This window comes from Pristiophorus japonicus, chromosome 18, assembly GCF_044704955.1.
Source record: "Pristiophorus japonicus isolate sPriJap1 chromosome 18, sPriJap1.hap1, whole genome shotgun sequence".
NCBI classification, from domain to species: domain Eukaryota; kingdom Metazoa; phylum Chordata; class Chondrichthyes; family Pristiophoridae; genus Pristiophorus; species Pristiophorus japonicus.
The window spans coordinates 107313623-107336899 of NC_091994.1; the positions used below are offsets into that span (position 1 = coordinate 107313623).

Sequence of the window (23277 nt, forward strand, 5' to 3'; positions counted from 1 at the left end):
ATTAAAAGTCTAATTTGCTGACAGAAAATAAATTGCTTCTAAATCGCCACATCACAAATTCATCTTCCCACTTCTTATACAAAATTTAAGAGAAAAACTACAACAAAAAAAAACAAGCGCTTTATAAAAGCTTTTGAAAATCTTAAGTGATCAGGCAATAGAATGTGTGCACTGAAACTGAAGGAATGGGGGGGGGGGGGGGGGGGGCGGAACCATATGTGAATAGAGGATACACACCAGGGATCTGTTCGATACGATGTTAGTGATCCAATGGGAAGACCAGAACAAATACCAAACACCCTAAGTCAACAATAGCTTGTGATACTGGGCCTGTCTGTTGGATAAACATGTCCTCTATGGGTATAAATGGATTTTGTGTTTTCCAACTCAGAATAGGTCAGTGTACAATCTTTAAAAAAAATTAAGTTGTATTTCTGATATGAAAGCTCATGGTAAAACTACAACACCTAGCATTTGTCCAATGCCTTTAATGGAGTAAATTGCTCAAGGTACTCCACTTCAGAGAGAATAAATGGGCGATGTTTCAACAATGTTCGATGTCCCAGCCTTGCCGATCGCTGGCTCATCGCCCATTTTTTGGATGGCGATTTTCCACTCGGCGACAGGCCAGCGATGGCAAATGGGCGATGCAAAAGGTCAGCGATGTGACACTTGCCCAAAGAATGGCCAGCAATGTGGAAGGCAAAAGCTTCCTAGCAACGGCCTTCTGCGCATGCGATTTTAATTTTTTTTTCCAGTTGACAGCATTTTGCGCGTTTCGGGAGGTCAGAGGTCAACCAAAAATTAAAATCGCATGCGCAGAAGGCCATTGCGGGGGGGAGAGAGAGAGAGGAGAGATAAAGGAAAGGGTTGTTGGAGTTGGAGGGAGGAGATTTGTAGAGTTTTGTTCAGTTTTTTGCCGTTGGAGAGCTGGAGATTTGGATAAAGTGTAGAGATGTCATCATCATCATCGTTCGAGAAAATGGATAAGGATCGGAAAAGGGAAAAGGCGTTTTCGGACGAGGCCAATGAGGCCCTCGTCAAGGAGGTCCACTCCAGGTGGGCAGAACTTACCCGGGGTGCTAAGGGTAAACCTCCTCCCCGGGTGTACAGGAAGCTGTGGTCTGAGATTGCAGACATCGTCTCCTCGGCATCCCAGGAGGTGAGGGGGCCCGACCAGTGCCGGAAGCGCTGGAACAGCCTTGTGGCGTTAGCTAGAGTAAGTACAGATTTTATATTGTATTGAAGAAGTTTGTAATTAACATTGTAATAGTAAATCTCCTGGATTGAAATAAATTTTGTAAATTCTTACATACATATGCATATATACATATGTAGATCCAAAACACGCTGATCTTTGTTATAATCGTGGATCTCATTTACATGTAACGTTTGAAGCTGTTGTTTTTCCATGAAACTACCATGTCAATTAGCTCATGCCATGCTCTTTTCACATTTGCAGAAGATGATATCTAACAGGAGGGCGCAGCGGAGGTGCACCGGAGGGGGCACTGCTTACATGCAAACTTTTAAGTGATCTGGAGGAGCGTGCAGCAGCGCTGGTGGGGACCACCAGTCGCTCGGCCACCAGCTGTGGTGTTGCGGGACCCTCCCATGAGTCACGCGAGTAATGTGTGAAACAGTTTTAAAGTAATGTAATATCATTTAATTAAAATGCAATGTGCGGATGATGTCATGTCATGTCATATCATGAATGCAGCCTTTGTGCTACTCTCAGGTTAACAACATAAGAACATAAGCAATAAGAACAGAGGATGGTCATCTGGCCAACTGTCCCCTTCTCTAAAACCCGTGTCCATCTGCGACTGATGCAGCCGCAGCAGGTTTTCTGGGCAGTTAAATCCATATGATACATTAATATGTAAAGTCTTGTCGGTAATGTGTACCCTTCTATTCGAATAAGCTCAATTGGGATTTGAAGGTCAACCAGAGGCGCAAGTGGAGACCACACAGGAGGAGGAGGAGGATACAACCGAGCCAGAGGAGGAGGAAGAAGAAATGGAGGAAGCCATAGAGGAGGATGAACCTGCGGCCAACATGGAAGTTGCTATTGCGACTGAAGAGGCACCAGGACCAAGCAGCATGCAGCCGGCAACGCCAAGGCACGTTATAGTACGCACGGCGACCCCACAGAAGTCGGGTCAGCGAGCTCAGCACTTGCCTGCAGTGGACGATCGGATAGGGGCCTTGAGCACCCTGTGCGAGGAGACGGTCGCGATAAATTGAGAGCATCTCCAGCGGTTCGCGCGGGAATTTCCCCGGGTGTCTGCTGCTCAAGCGGAGGCAATGCAGCAGGCGCTGGAGGAGTTGCATGGACAGACCGCCGCCACTAATGCACTGCGGTATGCGATGGTGGCTGAGCACGATGCTGCACCCGAAGGTGCCGTGATCGATCGAAGCACAACCCCCACATCACGCAAGCGAGTCAGGAGGAAGCAGTTCCTTCTGACTTGGAAGACGATGTCCCTGCCCGTGCTTCATCTTCCCCTCCAACACCCCCCCCCCCCCCCCCCCCCAACAGCCGATCACGCCACCATCACCCCCACCATGGCAGGAAGTCTCGCCATTGCCCGCTGCATTGTCTCGGTACCGGGGACCAAAATGGGCAGGTGGGGCTAGGACACGGGGTGGGTCCAGGATCTGGAGGGAAATGTGGCTGCAGGTAGAGAGGGGGGGGGGTGTTATTGTTGTTCATGTTTTTCTTGTTCTATTTTGTTACTGTTGGGGGGATGGTGGCTGGGCGGGGGGGGGGTTGTGTTTAAAATTGAAATTGTTAATAATAAAATGTTGTTGAATCTTACAATTGTTGTGCATTGTCTTTTAATAACGTATGTAAACTTAAAACATTAATGCAATTGTTGTACATTTAAATATAAAGAAGTATAAATGTGAGTAGATCTATCGATAAAAGGATGTTAAAAGCCCCTTGTTTTAGCAGCCTGCTCCCTTCCTCCGACGTTCAAAATGACATCCATAGTGCCGAGTTCTGTGAGGAAGGCCAGGAAAAAGCAACTATTCTCCAGCGATGTTCTCGGCGAGCTATCAGCCCGGCAATGTGCCGACGATGTGCCAAAAGTTGGGCTGGATGATGTGCGGGCGATCACCTCGGCGATCAGCTTGGCGATGTGAGGCGAAAGTCAGGGGGATCATTTTTCGGCAATGATCCAGCCCGAATTTCCAATTTTTTGTTAAAATGGGCAATGAAAGACCGTTTTGGGCGGTATACGGGTGATGTGAAGTGGGAAGTCTAGCCCATAGGTTTTGAAGAGGTTGTTAAGGCAGGGAGAGAAGTAGCAAGGCAAAGAAATTTAAGAGAGTAGAGTTTGAGAATCATCATCATAGGCAGTCTCTGAAAATCGAGGAAGACTTGCTTCCACTCTAAAAGCGAGTTCTTAGCGACTGAACAGTCCAATACGGGAATTACAGTCTCTGTCACAGGTGGGACAGACAGTCGAAGGAAAGGGTGCGTGGGACTGGTTTGCTGCACGCACCTTCCGCTGCCTGTGCTTGCTTTCTGCATTTTTTTTTTAAATCGTAGCCAATCTTTCCAATTCTTTGTCAGATCACAAACGCCGGAGGTCACCCTGCGCTAATGCGCTTAGCCAAAAGGCCGAGAGCCCAAGCACCGTTCCTGGAAGTACTGCAATACCAGGTTCGTGCCATGGAGGTGGATGGGTCAGCAACCCCACACACCTCCGTGGAGGTGGATGGGTCAAGCCACCCCACCCATCTCCTATTTCCAAAAAGCATAGGAGAACCACCTTCCTGATCCAGGGAGAACCACGTTGGGGTCATGGTTACTCCCCTGTCAGGTCAGTTACGCATGATCTTAGCCAAAAGGCATTGGCTTTCTGCATGCTCTAGGCGATGAGACTCGAGGTGCTCAGCGCCCTACCGGATGCTCTTCCTCCACTTAGGGCGGTCTTTGGCCAGGGACTCCCAGGTGTTGGTGGGAATGCTGCATTTTATCGAGGAGGCTTTGAGGGTGTCCTTGAAATGTTTCCTCAGCCCACCTTGGGCTCGCTTGCCATGTAGAAGTTCCAAGTAGAGCACTTGCTTTGGAAGTCTTGTGTCAGGCATGCGAATAATGTGGCCCGCCCAGCAGAGTTTGTCGAGTGTGGTCAGTATTTCAATGCTGGGGATGTTGGCTTGATCAAGGACGCCAACGTTGGTGCGTCTGTCCTCCCAGCGGATTTGCAGGATTTTGCGGAGATATTGTTGGTGGTATTTCTCCAGCGATTTGAGGTGTCCACTGTATATGGTTCTCGTCTCTGAGCCATACACGAGGGCGGGCATCACTAAAGCCCTGTAGATCATGAACTTGGTGGTAGATTTGAGGGCCTCATCTTCGAACATTCTTTTCCTCAGGCAGCGTTGGCGCACTGGAGGCGGTGTTGAATCTCATTGTCGATGTCTGCCCTTGCTGATAATAAGCTCCCGAGATATGGAAAGTGGTTCACGCTGTCCAGGGCTGCACCGTGGATCTTGATGACTGGGAGGCAGTGCTGTGTTGCGGGGTCAGGTTGGTGGAGGACCTTTGTCTTACGGATGTTTAGTGTAAGGCCCATGCTTTCGTACGATGCAGTGAATATGCTGACTCTTGACAGTTCTGCTAAGGATGGGAAAGTAGAGGGGTGTACAGGAGGCAAAAGTCAGAGGGCTGAAGAATATGAGCTAGGGTTGCAGAAGGAGAGAGCAGCAAGGCAGTGAAGTCATTTCAAAAATGAGGACAGGGATTTTGAATTCAATTTGCTGGAGAACAGAATGATGGGCAAGCAGGACTTGGTGTGGGACAGGATACACATCAGAGTTTTGGACAAGTTGGTGTTGGTGTAGGGTACAGCTCAGGAGGCCACTGAGGAAAGCATTTGAGAAGACAAATCCTGAGGTAACATAGTATGGATAAGTTGGCAGTGGAGATGGAACTAAGTGGCCTTGGTAATGGGTAGAAAATAGAATTTAAAGCTTACCTTCCAGTCAAACAGGACACCAAAACTGTGTACCAATTGGTGTGGCCTAAGCAAGCAGCAAGAAGGGGTGGAAATCTGGGGACAAGGTTACAGGGATCTTAGGCAGTTGCTGAGCAAGATGAATTCAATTATCTCAATCGTCTGATCTACGATTTGATGTCAATTTGGCAGTAGAGTTGATTGTGGAGTTGAATGTGGTGGTCGAAAGGTAAAGTTGTGCATCGTCAACATATATAAGAACATAAGAATTAGGAGGAGTAGGCCATTCGGCCCCTCGAACCTGCTCCGCCATTCACTAAGATCATGGCTGATCTGATCATGGACTCAGCTCCACTTTCCTGCACTATCCCCATATCCCTTGATTCCCTGAATATTCAAAAATCTACTGATCTCTGTCTTGAACATACTTAATGACTCAGCATCCATAGACCTCTAGGGGAGATAATTCCAAAGATTCACCACCCTCCGAGTGAAGAAATGTCTCCTCACCTCAGTCCTAAATGGCTGACCCCTTATTACGTGACCACTGTACCTGACATCTTCACGCACTTAGTTAATATAATATATATTAAAGCTGACTCCAAGCCTGAGACTAAGTGACAGCTGGAAGTATATTCCAGACTCGAACAGATTTTTAGGGTCCACATCTCAAACACAGTGATCACTGATTGGAATGTAATTAACAAAAGTCTAACCACCTCTCTTTGGCGTTCGATAGCATTACCATTGCCAAATTCCATTATCATCAACATCCTGAGGGTCACCATTAACCAGAAACTTAACTGGACCAGCCATATAAATGCTGTGGCTACAAGAGCAGGTCAGAGGCCGAGTATTCGGCAGCAAGTGACTCAGCTCCTGACATCCCAAAGTCTTTCCACCATCAACACTTGCCTGGATAAGTGCAGCTCCAACAACATCATCCAAGACAAGGCAGCCCGCTTGATTGGCACCCATCCACCACCTTCAACATTCACTCCCTCCACCACTGGTGCACCGTGGCTGCAGTGTGTACCAACGACAAGATGCACTGCAGCAACTCGCCAAAGCTTCTTTGGCAGCATCTCCCAAACCCACGACCTCTACTTCCTAGAAAGACAAGGGCAGCAGATGCATGGGAACACCACCACCACCTGAAATTCCTCTTGACTTGGAAATATATCGGCCGTTCCTTCATCGTGGCTGGGTCAAAATCCTGGAACTCCCTCCCTAACAGCACTGTGGGAATATCTTCACCACACGGACTGCAGTGGTTCAAGACAATGGCTCACCACCACTACCTCAAGGGCAATAGGGATGGGCAATAAATGCTGACCTTGCCAGTGATCCCCATATCCTGAGAATGAATTTTAAAAAATTAAAAAATCTTTTGTCACAACATTGTAAAGCATCCAACCTGTCAAATATTCTTAATGCAACTAATTTTCTTCTCTTCTGGAATGCATTTCGCAAATTCTCTCTACCTCTCCCATTTTTACCCTTTGGTTTCAGCTTCCATCTACCATTGAGGGGGCAGGAAGGCAACAACCGAACACTGACTAAGCATGGAATTATTGTCAGTGGACACAAGCAGAGCCCAGAGATAAAGCTTTGATTATGCCCCTGTCCCTCCCCCTGGAGACAGCGCAAAGCATTTCCTGGATCCCACAATGACAACTGAAACTAGAAGATAAGCGAGTGCCATCAAACCTGTCTCTCACCATGCCATACCATTGTGCAGTGGTGCACCAACACAACATCTCATGTCATTTTCAGAGGTGGATCATATGAACGTGAAAAGAAAAGACCATCAAGCCCCTCACGTCCAGACACAGTGAAAGAAAGACTTGCATTTATATAGCGCCTTTCATGACTTCAGGATGACCCAAAATGCTTTACAGCCAATGAGATTCTTTTGAAGTGCAGTCACTGTTGTAATGTAGGAAACGCAGCAGCCAATTTGCACATTGGTAATGACCAAATAATCCATTTAAGTGATGTTGGTTGAGAGATAAATATTGGCCAGGGCACCAGGGGGAATGTCCCTTACCTCAAAATAGAGCCACAGATCTCTTATGTGCACCTGAGGGGGCAGATGGGGACTTAGTTTAACGTCTCATCTGAAAGTGCAGCACTCCCTCAGTACCGCACTGAAATGCAAGCATGTGCATCATGAAGTGCAGTGCAACCATATACACCAATGAATCACCACTTAACCATGAAAATTCCTGAGAGGCGCAAAAAACCAGAAGGAATAGATTGCCATGTTGCCTTGCAAGATGTTTGCCTCCATGTATGACATGACATGGTGCAGCCATTTTGATGGTATAATGCTGGAACTAATGCACCCTAATTCACGTGTACCCGACATCTTCACGCACTTCGTTAACCCAGATTTCACTATTACAGTGACGTTATAACAATTTCATGGACAACAGTGCACCATCACTGCAGGCTTGTCAGTCTATAAAAACACTGGAAAAGATCACTAAAATTTCTCTTAATGTGAAAATCTGTTTTTTTAATCTTAATGGAGTAAAGGACACTTCATGAGCAAAAGCTCTGGACTATGCACATTTCAAAGAGGTCTATAATCTAGTTATAAATTATGCAGCTATATTACTGTATATAAAGTACAGAAATGGCAGAGAAGCTTTTCATCTCAGTTTTAATGAATCCCATTAAAAAGTTCAATAAAGCCTGAAATTTCAGGATTTCTATTCATTCAATTACTAATCCCATCAAAAGAACATGTTTCAGATGCAACCTGTCCACTAATTAGCAACAATGAACTAATCGAAACATCTATAATGGAAATTATCATGACTAGTCAACACTAACCATCAGGATTGTCACGGAAATTATTTTTACTTAAAACATCCACACTCCCCGTCCTCTCCCCAAATAATATAAAGCATTTCATAAATCCAGAACTGATCAGAAAAGGTTCATGTAGAGTACACCAAAATGTCAACTCATTGAAAATTCATTGTCCTAAAATCACAAATCTCATTTAATAGACCCTATTAAGAACCAAAACAACAATTTAAAACGTTGACATGTAAAATGCCTATATTCTCCTTTATTGAAGTGACTTGAAAGAAAACATAAAATGAATTCTACAGTAAACAGACTCTGAATTGCAAATCAATACCCAGGGAAAAAAGCCTTTGATATAAAGGAACATAACACTATAAAGCACCTTCAAGAGGTAAAAACCAGATGTAATCCAGAACTAACCGTGCAACTACGAAAGTAAACTGTGTGTATTCCACAAAATATTCAAGTGAAAATAATCCCATGCTGAAATCGTCATCGACTTAAGTTGTCATTTCAGAGAGGTCATGAGTAAATAGATATAAAGCAAATGCAAACAATTTAACAAAGGCAGAAGGAGCAGACACTATGAGGCCAAAATTGGTCAAATACATGGTCCGCACGTTTTTCAGCGGTCCGTGGACGGTGTGTCCTTTTTTTAAATCGCCCGGTAGCACTGGGGCTGTGGGTGGAAATTTCATTGAACATTTCTCGCCGGCAAGCCGAGCGAAGTGCAGCGGGCAGGGGCAGAGTGCAGCCGGCTGTGGTGGCGGGGGGGGGGGGGGGGCGGAAGAGATGGCTGTTTGGCGGGTGGGGGGGGGGGGGGGAAGGAGGAGGAGGAAGAAAGAGAGAGAGAGAGAGAGAGAGAGAGAGAGAGAGAGAGAGAGAGAGAGAGAGAGAGAGAGAGAGAGAGAGATGGTTTGGGAGGAGGGGGGTGGAAGAGATGGCTGTGGGGAGGGCTGGCTGTTTGGGGGGAGGGGGGGGAAGAGAAGAGATGGCTGGGGGGGGGGGGGTGGGAGAGATGGCTGGGGGGGTGGAAGAGGGAAGAGATGGCAATGGGGTGCGGGAGGGGCTGGGGGGGTGGGAGACACACTAACATTTTTTATAGTTAATTAATAAAGGAGCAAATACGGCTTTATTAGAACAAATAGGCAAGCATGAAAGCTCGGTGCCTCAATGCGAGGAGTATTCAGAAGCCAGGAGAGGGCTCTGAGCTAGTTAGAGTGGGTGAGAGCTCAGATGAACAGGACCTCAAGAAAGAATGCAAAAGGCAGGAGGCAACAGAGCAGAGTAGCACTGGGGTAAGTGTAAACCACAAGATGATATGAAGAGACAATATGTATGAATATAAAGGGGCTGCAGGAGGGGTCAAAACTAAAAATCATGGTTTAAAAACGAGTATTAAAACACTATCTAAACGCACGCAGCATTCGAAATTAAGTAAATGAGTTGACGGCACAAATCATTACAAATGGGTATGATTTGGTGGCCATTACAGAAACGTGGTTGCAGGGAGGCCAAGACTGGGAATTAAACATACAGGGGTATCTGACAATTCGGAAAGATAGACAAGAAGGGAAAGGAGGTGGGGAAGCTCTCTTAATAAAGGATGATATCAGGGCAGTTGTGAGAGACGATATTGGCTCTAATGAACATAATGTTGAATCATTGTGGGTGGAGATTAGAGATAGTAAGGGGAAAAAGTCACTGGTGGGTGTAGTTTATAGGCCCCCAAATAATAACTTCGCGGTGGGGCTGACAATAATCAAGGGAATAATGGAGGCATGGGAAAAAGGAACGGCAGTAATCATGGGGGATTTTAACCTACATATCAACTGGTCAAATCAAATTGCACGGGGTAGCCTGGAGGAGGAATTCATAGAATGCATACGGGATTGTTTCTTAGAACAGTATGTTACAGAACCTACAAGGGAGTAAGCTATCTTAGATCTGGTTCTGTGCAATGAGACAGGAATAATAAACGATCTCCCAGTAAAAGATCCTCTCGGAATGAGTGATCACAGTATGGTTGAATTTGTAATACAGATTGAGGGTGAGGAAGTAGTGTCTCAAACGAGCGTACTATGCTTAAACAAAGGGGACCACAGTGGGATGAGGGCAGAATTGGCTAAAGTAGACTGGGAACACAGACTAAATGGTGGCACAATTGAGGAACAGTGGAGGACTTTTAAGGAGCTCTTTCACAGTGCTCAACAAAAATATATTCCAGTGAAAAAGAAGGGCGGTAAGAAAAGGGATAACCAGCCGTGGATAACCAAGGAAATAAAGAAGAGTATCAAATTAAAAACCAATGCGTATAAGTTGGCCAAGGTTAGTGGGAAACTAGAAGATTTGGAAAATTTTAAACAACAGAAAAGAATGACTAAGAAAGCAATAAAGAAAGGAAAGATAGATTACGAAAGTAAACATGCACAAAATATAAAAACAGATAGTAAAAGCTTTTACTGATATATAAAACGGAAAAGAGTGACTAAAGTAAATGTTGGTCCCTTGGAAGATAAGAAGAGAGATTTAATAATGGGAAATGTGGAAATGGCTGTGAACATAAACAATTATTTTGCTTCGGTCTTCACAGTGGAAGACACAAAAACCATGCCAAAAATTGCTGGAATGTGGGAAGGGAGGACCTTGAGATAATCACTATCACTAGGGGGGTAGTGCTGGACAGGCTAATGGGACTCAAGGTAGACAAGTCCCCTGGTCCTGATGAAATGCATTCCAGGGTATTAAAAGGGATGGCAGAAGTTATAGCAGATGCATTCGTTATAATCTACCAAAATTCTCTGGACTCTGGGGAGGTACCAGCGGATTGGAAAGCAGCTAATGTAACGCCTCTGTTTAAAAAAGGGGGCAGACAAAAGACAGGTAACTATAGGCCGGTTAGTTTAACATCTGTAGTGGGGAAAATGCTTGAAGCTAGCATTAAGGAAGAAATAGCGGGACATCTAGATAGGAATAGTGCAATCAAGCAGACGCAACATGGATTCATGAAGGGGAAATTATGTTTAACTAATTTACTGGAATTCTTTGAGGATATAACGAGCATGGTGGATGGAGGTGTACTGATGGATCTGTTGTATTTAGATTTTCAAAAGGCATTCGATAAGGTGCCACACAAAAGGTTACTGCAGAAGAAGGTACGCGGAGTCAGAGGAAATGTATTAGCATGGATAGAGAATTGGCTGGCAAACAGAAAGCAGAGAGTCGGGATAAATGGGTCCTTTTCGGGTTGGAAATCGGTGGTGAGTGGTGTGCCACAGGGATCAGTGCTGGGACCACAACTGTTTACAATATACATAGATGACCTGGAAGAGGGGACAGAGTTAAGTGTAACAAAATTTGCAGATGACACAAAGATTAGTGGGAAAGCGGGTTGTGTAGAGGACAGAGAGAGGCTGCAAAGAGATTTAGATAGGTTAAGCGAATGGGTTCAGTTTGGGAGATGGAATACAATGTCGGAAAATGTGAGGTCATCCAGCTTGGGGAAATAAAACAGTAAAAGGGAATATTATTTGAATGGGGAGAAATTATAACATGCTGCGGTGCAGAGGGACCTGGGGGTCCTTGTACATGAATCCCAAAAAAGTTAAGTTTGCAGGTGCAGCAGGTAATCAGGAAGGCGAATGGAATGTTGGCCTTCATTGTGAGAGGGATGGAGTACAAAAGCAGGGAGGTCCTGCTGCAACTGTACAGGGTATTGGTGAGGCCGCACCTGGAGTACTGCGTGCTGTTTTGGTCACCTTACTTAAGGAAGGATACACTAGCTTTGGAGGGGGTACAGAGACGATTCACTAGGCTGATTCCGGAGATGAGGGGGTTACCTTATGATGATAGATTGAGTAGACTGGGTCTTTACTCGTTGGAGTTTAGAAGGATGAGGGGTGATCTTGTAGAAACATTTAAAATAATGAAAGGGATAGACAAGATAGAGGCAGAGAGGTTGTTTCCACTGGTCGGGGAGACTCGAACTATGGGGCACAGCCTCAAAATATGGGGGAGCCAATTTAAAACCGAGTTGAGAAGGAATTTCTTCTCCCAGAGGGTTGTGAATCTGTGGAATTCTCTGCACAAGGAAGCAGTTGAGGCTAGCTCACTGAATGTATTCAAATCACAGATAGATAGATTTTTAACCAATAAGGGAATTAAGGGTTACGGGGAGCGGGCGGGTAAGTGGAGCTGAGTCCACGGCCAGATCAGCCATGATCTTGTTGAATGGCGGAGCAGGCTCGAGGGGCTAGATGGCCTACTCCTGTTCCTAATTCTTATGTTCTTATTTATATTATTGTCTTACTACCAGACATTTAAAAATACATTAAACTGTGGAGAACTATAAGGATCAAACAAACCAGTCAGCTGTGTACATACCGTCCACTTAAGATCGACTTAAAAGCACCTTCTCCGGGACGATATGCAGCTCCAGTGGTATGTCAGTGGTAAATCACAAATTTTTCACTTTTGGATGGTATGTCGGAGGTCTGCATGGGCGGATGGTGTGCATACCGCCCAGCAGTATGTAGGTGTTTTTTGACGAAAATTGCATTTTTGGGCGGGACGCCAGCGGTATGACCACCAATTGCAGGCCCAAAAGGTTTAAAATTTAAGATAGGCCAACAGATGTATTTCTGTTGCTAACATAGAAATAATGATATTCCATATTGTCATCAAACTGACACATTTTCCTGCTGCTAACAGCTAATTAAAAGAAAATTGAACGAGTTAAAAACAGGCTGTTCTTATGTCAGTTGAATACTGCTGCCAACCACAACATACCATTAAAATTAGGGCTGAATCCCCCAATGACTCAACAAGTATATCCAATGAATAGCAGCCGTGTGGACCCATCCGGGTTCAATCCCTCGGTCTATTCTAGGGGAGGGAATTAGCCACAGTTCCCAGTACTGAACACTCTCCAGCAGCCCCCTGCTAGAAGTGCGAGTGCATCAGATAAGGACAGGATCAGGTTTAACTGTGCTAGCCTCCACTAAGCTCACAAACAATGGCCAGTGTGAGCTACCAGAAGGTACCCAATAACATCTGGAACCATATCAATAAGGAATCAGGGTGAACAGGAAGAGAAAGGTTTGTTGCAAATCGAAGTGTTCCACACATAAAAGATTTGTGTTGTTGAAGCAGAAATGTCTGGGGATGCACAATCAGTTCCGGGAGAAGAAATAGACCTGGTCATGAAGCTTTGCACTGTGCACATAAACATGGAAATGACAGTGTAAAGAGCAAATGTAGGTTTGACACACTCTAACTGTTTTACAGCTCTGGTTAACAAGCCTGTATGCAGCAACACAGAACAGCTCTGGTTCAGCCACAACAGGTTATGTATTTTAGTCAAAACACAAGAGATGGTCCACCTTTGAGGTTAAAAACATGTACAAGCAACTTGCCCAATTCACATATATTCGAGCAGACCTCTAATGTATGTTTGCAGGAACACTGCGGTGACATTCATGACATATATATCGATCACCACAAACTTTTATCAAAGTCTAATGGAAAGAAATGCTGCAATTAAAAAGGGGAACTAAACACCATTAGTGAAGTAATCCTTAAGCAATATCACTTACTTAATGACTCCAATTCTGCTCCTCTGGTTTATGATATTGTTTAGATACTACCTTGTGCTCAGTCCCATGTGTACAATGTTCTCTATGTATCAAAGTACTATCTGTCAAACTCACAAATTTAAATTTAGTTCAGTTTATACATAATGTCCAGAAAAAAATCTACATGTTTGAGAATTTAGCACTAGATTACCAAATAGCATCTAAATGCTTGAATATTTTTATAATTTCAGTACCATTATTTCTGCAGAATTAAGTATCATCTTGCCTCAACTGCTGCTATTATTGTATCTTTTGATCATTAAATATTTACACACATGCAACCTCTATTCTGCCAACGTGATCAATGTTTTCAAACAAAATTCTTTTAGAACAAATACAAAACTATTCAATGGATAATATGAAGTCGCCACATTTACCAACAGAAATCAGCATGAAAATACAGGCAGGAGAAATAACTTAATGATTACAGTAAATTAAATGAGTAAAAATACACACATTCTATGTAGTATGTTTTGTGGCAAACAGATTTCAATATAGACAAAGTGAAGTCATCCACTTTGAACCTAAAAAGGACAGAACAGAGTACTTTCTAAATGGTGAAAAGCTAGAGATCCAGAGAGACTTGGGGGATCCAGGCACATAGATCACTTAAATGTCATGAACAGGTACAGAGAATAATTTTTAAAAAGACTTATGGAATACTCGGCTTTATAACTAGAGGATGAGAATACAAGGGAGTACAAGTTTTGCTACAGCTATACAAAGCTCTGGTTTGATCACACCTGGATGATCATTGTGAGCAATTCTGGGCACCACACCTTCGGGGGGGGATATTGGCCTTGGCGGGAGAGCAGTGTTGATTTACCAGAATTATACCTGGACTCCAAGGGTTAAATTACAAGGAGAGAGATTATACAAACTAGGGTTGTATTCCCTGGAATTTATACGGTTAAGGGGTGATTTGATCTAAGTTTGCAGGATATTAAGGGGAACTGATAGGGTAGATAGAGATAAATTATTTCCGCTGTTTGTAGAGTCTAGGACTAGGGGGCATAGTCTAAAAATTAGAACCAGACCTTACAGGAGTGAAATTAGGAAACACTTCTACACACAAAGGGTGGTAGAAGTTTAGAACTCTCTTCTACAAATGCAACTGATGCGAAGTCAATTGTTAATTTTAAATCTGAGATTGATGGATTTTTATTAACTAAAGGTATTCAGGGTATACTGGGCAAAGGTGGGTATATGAAGTTAGGTCACAGATCAGCCATGATCCTGTTGAATGGCGTAAGAGGCTCGAGGAGCTAAATGGCTTACTCATGATTCTATGTTTCACTACAAATAATTGTCAGCATGAAACAGTATGCCTCAGATCTAAGAATAGGGATTCCTGACACTTTGATTTCATTAGGTGATAACTGGCTCTCATCCTCCGAGTTCTCAAAATACCCACACACAAAGCAAAACCAGCATGTTAGACATGTCTGCATAGCTACCTTTTCTAGTGCACCTGGACTTTCAGAAAGCACAAATTAATTTTAAAACTAATTGATTTAATAGGAGTTAAGTATGTTTGTAACATTCACCCTCCTTCACCCTTTATAGGATGCCAGTCTATTATTAATCTAGATTTTAAGTTATACTGTAATTATAATGATTTGAGGTTCCTGCAAGGTAAAACATTACCAACTGGCAATGTAACAAAAGCCTTTGTGTAGAACGTATATATACATTAGAACTCTGCTGAAAAATAGGCATCCAACAAAAACCTTTGCCATTTTCAACTTTAAAAATTTAACCGACTCTTAGCCAACATGTACGCTAGAGCACATGTATCTAATTGCAAAATTATGTTAATAAAGGAAATCCAAATTTGGAAAATCCTAAATAGTTCTCGGCATACAAAGAGCAACATTTTGCTGTGTTATTCAACACTGTCAAAGTTGAATTGATTAAACCCTCGTTATTGGCTGCTCCCTTCATGATTTAGCAAGTCCATCCAGTTGGTAGCTGAGTACTACAGACTAGAAAGGTCCCAGGTTCAAAACATGATCGCTGCCAAGTTAATGAATTTAAGCCACGCAAAATCAACCAGGTCTTGTTCACTCCAGCCATCCTCGCTGAAAGTGTACACTTGTGGACAATGAACGAGGGAAGGATCAGGCTCGGCTGAGATATTCCCCCTGTGGTTGAACAGCCTGCCAATATTCAGTGTTCAGGCTAGTATATGGATAATGGCCACTTGGGCAAGGTATTGATGGGCGAGGAGTGTCCAGAGAACCATACTCCAGTGTGGACTCAATTTTACTTTGGGAACATGGTAACATTCTGACAATAATCATCTCATATGCAAACATGACACCAATGGAGTTCATTTGAGGTTTAAATTATACAAAATACAATTTGAATCAAATATTCCTTAAATGAAAACTCCAGACTCCAAATAAATAATCAGAACTAATGTACTAATTTACATTTATTTCAGCTACAAAATAAACAACTATTTAAGTAGCTATTTTCTACTTACCTGAAAGCAGCCATTAAATGCTTTGGAACAGAGAAAGAGGGTGGTCTTTTGCCACACGTGATCATAGAATCATAGAATCCAACAGAAGGAAGCCATTTGGCCAGTCGTGCCTGTGCCAGCTATTTGAAAGAGCGATCCCCAGCCTTTTCCATATAATCTTACAAATTAGTTCCCTTCAAGTGCATGTCCAGTTGTCCTTTGAAAGTTGTTATGGAATCTGATTCTACCACACTTTCAGGTAATGTGTTCGAGATCTTCTTAACCATCTGTGTGAAGAAATTTCTCTTCAAACAGTGATCATCAAACTTCAAAACATCATCATCATAGGCAGTCCCTCGGACTTGCTTCCATTCTAAAAGTGAGTTCTCAGGTGACTGAACAGTCCAATACGGGAATTACAATCTCTGTCACAGGTGGGGCAGACAGTGGTTGAATGAAAGGGTGGGTGGGACTGGTTTGCCGCACGCTCCTTCCGCTGTCTGCCCTTGATTTCTGCATGCTCTCAGTGACGAGACTCGAGGTGCTCAGCACCCTCCCGGATGCTCTTCCTCCATTTTGGGCAGTCTTGAGCCAGGGATTCCTAGGTGCTGGTGAGGATGCTGCACTTTATCAAGGAGACTTTGAGGGTGTCCTTGAAATGCTTCCTCTGCCACCTGGGACTCGCTTGCCGTGTAAGAGTTCCGAGTAGAGCCACCATAGTCAGTATGTAGTGGATGAGCTCTTAAATTCACTTGCTTAGGGAGTCTCGTGTCAGGTTTGCGGACGATGTGATCCGCCCAACAGAGCTGGTCGAGCGTGGTCAGTGCTTCGATGCTGGCGTTGTTGGCCTGAACGAGAACACTGACGTTGGTGCGTCTTTCCTCCCAGTGGATTTGCAGGATCTTGCGGAGGCAGCATAAGTGATACTTCTCCAGCGCTTTAAGATATCTGCTGTATCTGGTCCACGTCTCTGAGCCATATAGGAGGGTGGGTATCCCTACTGCCCTGTAGACCATAAGCTTGGTACCAGATTGAAGGTTCTGGTCTTCAAACGCTGTCTTCCTCAGGCAACCGAAGGCTGCGCTGGCACACTGGAGGCAGTGTTGGACCTCGTCATCGATGTCTGCTCTTGCTGATTGTAGGCTCCCGAGGTATGGAAAATGGTCCACGTTGTCCAAAGCCGCGCCGTGGATTTTGATGACCAGGGAGCAGGACTGTGTGGCAGGGTCAGGTTAGTGGAGGACCTTTGTCTTATGGATGTTTAGTGTAAGGCCTATGCTTTCGTACGCCTTGGAGAAGGTGTTAACGATGGCTTGGAGTTTGGCCTCCGAGTGTGCGCAGACGCAAGCGGACTGTCGTTCGATGACGACCTTGGATCTAGCCTGGAGGCGGCGAAGGTTGATATACATTTTGTTACTGGCTCAATGATATGGACATCCAAATGTTCTGCATTTTAATCTGAGCTTTTCCTTTCAGGCAATACAAGATCACCCACAATGCAGAAAATCCACTTTCAAATGAGCTGCAAAATCCTAGTTTGCCAAAATTGTCCAATATTTGAAAAAAACCACTTGTATGTTGATTGCCGAGATTTTCCCATTCATTTTAGCCAGCAGTAGAAAGCCAGTATCTCAGGAGAAATCATCAAAAAGTAATCAATGACCATCAGTAAATCAAAAACATGTACGTCAAAATTTGAGGGGTTTTCTATGTAGATGAAATAATTAGCGGCAAGGCGTAGATACTGAAGGAGCGTTTTCTGTATTACATAGACGTTTGGACCTTAGGGCTTTCTTCCAAAATAACTAGTTATTTAAATTCCAAGACAGAGATTTAACAGTTCAATTCAACTACTTTAGTAACTCTCATTAGGTGCTTTAGCCTGCACTTTGGAGTAAAGATTATAGACCAATATTGAGCACAGCAAATGGTAACATCTCAAAATGTTTAGCAGCTCCCCGTTGGGTGCTTCATATCTTTCATACAGGTTTGGACCGCAAGAAGAACAAGGAGAGACAATATACAATTCTAACGGGGATGCTATGGGATACTGGGCTTCATAAAAGAGGCATAGAGTACCAAACCCAGGAAGTCATGATCAACCTGTCTAAAGCACTGGTTCGGCCCCAACTGGAGTAGTGTGTCCAATTCTGGGCACCGCACTTTAGGAAGGATGTGAAGGCCTTAGAGAGGGTGCAGAAAAGATTTACAAGAATGGTTCCAGGGATGAGGCACTTCAGCTATGTGGATAGACTGGAAAAGCTGGGGTTGTTCTCCTTCGAGCAGAGAAGGTTGAGAGGAGATTTAATGGAGGTGTTCAAAATCATGAGGGGTCTGGACAGAGCGGAAGGGTCGAGAACCAGAGGAAACAGATTTAAGTTAATTGGCAGAAGAACCAAAGGCGACGTGAGGACAAACCTTTTTACGCAGCAAGGTGATGAGGATCTGGAATACACTGCCTCAGAGTGGTGGAGGCAGATTCAATAGCGAGTTTCAAGAGAGGATTGGATAAGTAGCTGAAGGGAAAAATTTGCAGGTCTACGGGGAGAGGGCCGGGGGGGTGAGACGAGTTGAAGTGCTCTTGCAGAGGGCTCGACGGACCAAATGGCCTTCTTCTGTACTGTAACCATTCTACGATTCTATGAATAGTCATTGAAATTAGTAGTTAAAGTGGTCCAATGTGATTGTGGAAAGCTGATGTTCACTGCAAGAAAGAGTTAATCAATTCCAGCTTATAGACTCTTTAAGGGCAAACCAGGTGCAGAAAAAAAGATCCTGAAATATTAATCAATGTTTGAGCACTTCTCATTTGCTCAAAGTCATGAAATAAATTTGTAATTTTACTTCCTTAAACTAAATTTACTATCCTCTGCTTTCAGGTGTAGAAAATAATTGATTACCTAAAACTAACCAGCAACATTTTAGGTTAAAAACCAAGTCAATTTCATGGTGTTAAATTTCAGCGATCACAAAATGCACAGTTCCAGTAATAACTTAAGAGTTCATTTTTCCTGTGAAAATTAAAATCTGATGGCAATGTTGTTAAAAATCAAAGTATTTAAAATGTACAAAATTTAAGGTTTTACTGTACACAAAGTTTGGAAGAGCAGCTTCAAAATTCTGAGAATACTCAGTAAGTATTCCACAGTGAGGTTACAGCAACCATGAGTGATGTTTGAATCAGAACTGCTCAAGCATTTCATTTAAATATTATAATGTTCATAATATACAACTGCCTAAATCTTTGAGAACATAATCAAAATTATTATGGGCACCACATGCGTAGTGACAGAAGAAATGTTGCTGTATTTTACATTTGTAATTCTTCGGTTGATATTTGATTTGAATGTTTAGTTTTCAAAATGGATGCCAGTTATTCAATCACAGGAGACCAAATAATCACATGATCATCTCCATATATCCTCATCACATAATCTTGGAACAAGGTGCTTTCTAATTTTCTTTTTAATCCCAGAAACCAATCGTTATGCCTCAATATTTTTTTTTACACATTTTAAATTTCTTTAGAATTCAGAATACCAGAACCTGACATCTGTAAGAGGCAAATGATGTTACAACCACAGACCGATGACAATTCTTTTCAAATGTTATACTTTCTATAAATAAAAGCAAAAATGGATAAACATTCATCTTTATTTATGGCAGATGACTATAATAGTTCTCCAAGGTTTAAACTGGACTAGTGTAGCATCCTTTGGGGAATATCATTTCCTTATTTTTTTCTTATAAATGCCTTCATAAAATGAGATACAGTTTGCTTGGAATAGGTTTAAAAGGTCAGTACTTGTTTTTTTTTAAAAAGCTCAGAACTTACAGCCAACTTATTTCAGAGGTTTTTACTTATATACTGTTGCACTGAAAAAACAATTAATAGATTCCCTCTAGGCTTTGCTAATGTAAATTTTACAACCTTCACTTCCTTTCCTATTATTATATATGAAGATAGACTGCTTGCCCACTTGCCACACAAACAGATTTGATAAATACCATTTCTCTCAACTGGCATTCAAATATTTCTACGGGTGAGTGAGGTTTAAATTTGAAGGCAGAGTAAAAATACAGTTTATTCTTCTACCATTCATTCATGTCTTCAAATGGCACCTCTTCAGACACAGTGAATTTTACCTTGCTGCAGTTTAAATGTCATAACTGAAGCAACACAAATAATTCACATTAACAATGTCATGTTAGCTTTAAACCAATATGGAAAAAAATTACTGTTAAAATAAAATCGAAAGAGTGTTTTATCTAAAGTGCCACAATATTTTCTTTTGTAAGTGTACTCAAATCAGTGCATAAAATTTTAAAAGATTCAATTCCAGGAGTAGAATCTTAAAACAGAGCTCAAGTTGTCTAAGGTTGCCCAAGAACATTCCTCATTCTGGACTATCAGTCACTGCTGTGTCAGTCTGTTGTGCTATTTTATAATGATATACAAAGTAGTAAAAAACTAAATGTGCACTTTCAAAGCAGATTCACTTGGGTTCGAAGGCTCAGTTTGATATTATTTGAAATGGCCCAAAGAGAATGTTTGATACCTTGTCATTCACATTATGTGCTTTATCAGAACTACAAGAAGTGATGTGCACAGTGAAGTTCGTGACACCATGACATGAATGCTTCATGATCTCATTTCGCACTACAAATCATGAAAATTTACTAAAAAAAACATCTGTGCTGCTGATATACACATTACTCACAACTGTGTCTGGTGGTCAACACGATGAAGCTTCAACTGGGTGTATTTAACAAATTGTTCTGGGAATTTAGGCTGTTTTGAAAACTGCTAAAAATACAGAAACACACCTGAACTGCTAAAAATACAGAAACACACCTGAACTGCTTCCCAGGTAGGTGCTCATGGCTCAGTTAAATATTATTTTGTAACCTGGATTTATTCCCCAGGTAAATAAAAGCTTCAGCGCTTTGATACATTTTCTGCAAGAGTTACTTCATGTTTATTGACTTGGGTTACTGCAGACTTGTTGACTTATGAATGCGATTTCGTGAGATCAGTGACATTTTGGGCAATTAAGTTTTTTTAAAAAGGTCTAGTCTTTAAATGAGGGAGAACATCTGCTTGGCTCAGTTTCACTGAATCAACTAAATTTAAATCGGTCCAGGTCAGGCCCATGTTATCCTAGCATCTATTCTCTGAAGCTTTAAAATGCTGTTCACATGGAAGTTAAACAAAGAGCTTAGAAGTAATTTATAAGCTTGTAATAACAGAAGTTTAGCATTTATTCATTTGAAGAACAACTAATGAAATGATCTTTTAACTGCCACCGCAAAATGGATGATTCATCTCATTTGTCGTTCACTGACAATAGCTAGCATTACCATGACCCCCAATTCAGAAGGAGGTGTGTTAACAGTCAAAACTGTGGATGCTGTAAAAGCCAACAAATTACTTTTTATAAAACTTCATCAGAAATGGCAGTGTCTGCCATTTGCCAAAAGTGTCCCTTCTGTGAAATTCTTATTTGTGGAGCTAAAGGTGGCCTCAAGGTGCTACATTTTAAAGCTGCAGTATTGTATTCCTACTAAGAGCTCCCAAAGAGAATTGTGATGTAAATCAAGACTAACACTGAGTACTCAGTGTCAAAAATAGCTTCAGTTAGATCATTCTTTTTCAAAAAGCGTTTTCTGTTGCCTCCTTTGCTAAATGTTGCAAAAGTGGAATAGCAGAAATGCAAGGAACGTTTTTTAGTTGATGTATTTTTCTAAATTTGTCCAAGGTATTGTTATACTTTAGTGCTCTCTATTAAAAAGAAATGCAGCAGTTATAAAGGAGATAACACAAGTAATTTTAAAAGTCTGTTGATTGAAACGCTCTCTCCTGTAAACATACACAAGTCAGAGTATTGTGCATCAAATTCATATTTCACTCCACACTTGTATTTGCAGTAAAGTACTATTTCTAAAAAATAAAAGCTACAGCTGATGTTATATGGAAGAATTGGTCCCAGGTCTTGAGCAATATGTTGTTATAAGCACGTCATTACTATAAATCCATTTTAGTCAAATGTACACAAATTCTTTCTGATCCTTGCTTCCTGTGGACTATTGCACAGCTGGTGTAAACATACCATAGTCCAACACATCAAAACAGAAAGGGAAGAAAATACACAAATAGAAGCAAGATGTTTTACAGTGTGCTCAACCAATAGAGACTAAACTCGTTTTACAGCAGTAATTAGGAGCTTGCTGTTGTCGTCTTATTGTGGTATTTTATTCTGGTCACTGGGGAATGAGGAAACAAAGATAACAGAGGAAATTGTGCACTGTATATTCAGATCCTGCTGTAATCTCAGACACACTTAAGAGTTGAAGCTTAGAAACATGAAACAAAACTCAAGCAAACACGCTAATGCATAAACCCACTAAAACAAACAGACCAAGTCGTTAAAATTTGTCACTGAAGACCACTCGCTGATGCATCACTTTCAACAGCCATAGAAAACACTAATGTAATCCTAGCCAATTCTATCATGCAGTCAGATCGAATGACATTCCTCGAGCTGCCTGCCAAGCACCGATTGCCAAAGTACAATAATCACTCAAGTACTCTAGGTTTCGGAAGCTTTTCTATCAATAGTTCCAGAGTAGTGTTTTTTTTGTGTGTGTATACAAAACAGTCTTTTTCTTCTTTTTAATTTTCTCTTTGTGTATAATTAATACTGCTGGGTGGCTGACGAGACACGCTGTGCTCCGGAGTGATCGGAGACACATGTGCAACACAGTAGCATGGAGATAACAATGAGACAAAGGCAATAAAGCTTTTTGATTCCTCCACAAAACAAACCTTCTACATTAACAGGTCAAGCAGGTCCTATTTTCATGGCCAGTGTTTGCTAGATCTAAGGTATTGTGTAAACACATGATAAAAAGCTAATCACATACTTTGTACAGTTACCAGACAAAAACATAAAAGACATTCCACTTCCAGACACTCCCACACAAGTTCTACCACATTAGAAAAATAGTGATAAAAGAGCTAACTGAAAGGAAAAGGTTTTTGTTGCAGCTTTCATTTTTTTTCATGCCAGCCCTTCCTCTCAGCCTAGTCTGTACAATCTGTTAATCTTCAAAATTCCTTGAGGTGACAGCAACAACTTTACCGCAATTCTAGCAGCTGTTCAGCTGACCCCAGTGGACCTTCTCCGTGGCCTGGGCCTAATCCAACAACCAGGCTAAACAATGTCAGCGCTGCTGTATCCGTTAACAGCCACAGCCCATGGAGAGAAGGCACTTGCTAACAAAGAGGCCTGCTGCTTTGCTTCTCAGTCAAGCTTGGCCAGGACAGAGCTGCCAAGTTAAAAAGAGCACACCGTTGTACATGTACAGCAAAGGAAATCAGAGCTGA

At 42.4% G+C, this 23277-nt stretch overlaps 1 protein-coding gene across 10 annotated transcripts in view; it reads right to left on the reverse strand.

Annotated features, from left to right (window-relative positions):
* Positions 1–23277, reverse strand: part of rerea (arginine-glutamic acid dipeptide (RE) repeats a) — a 564590-nt gene that overhangs the window by 466215 nt on the left and 75098 nt on the right. The gene's annotated exons all lie outside the window — the stretch shown is intronic.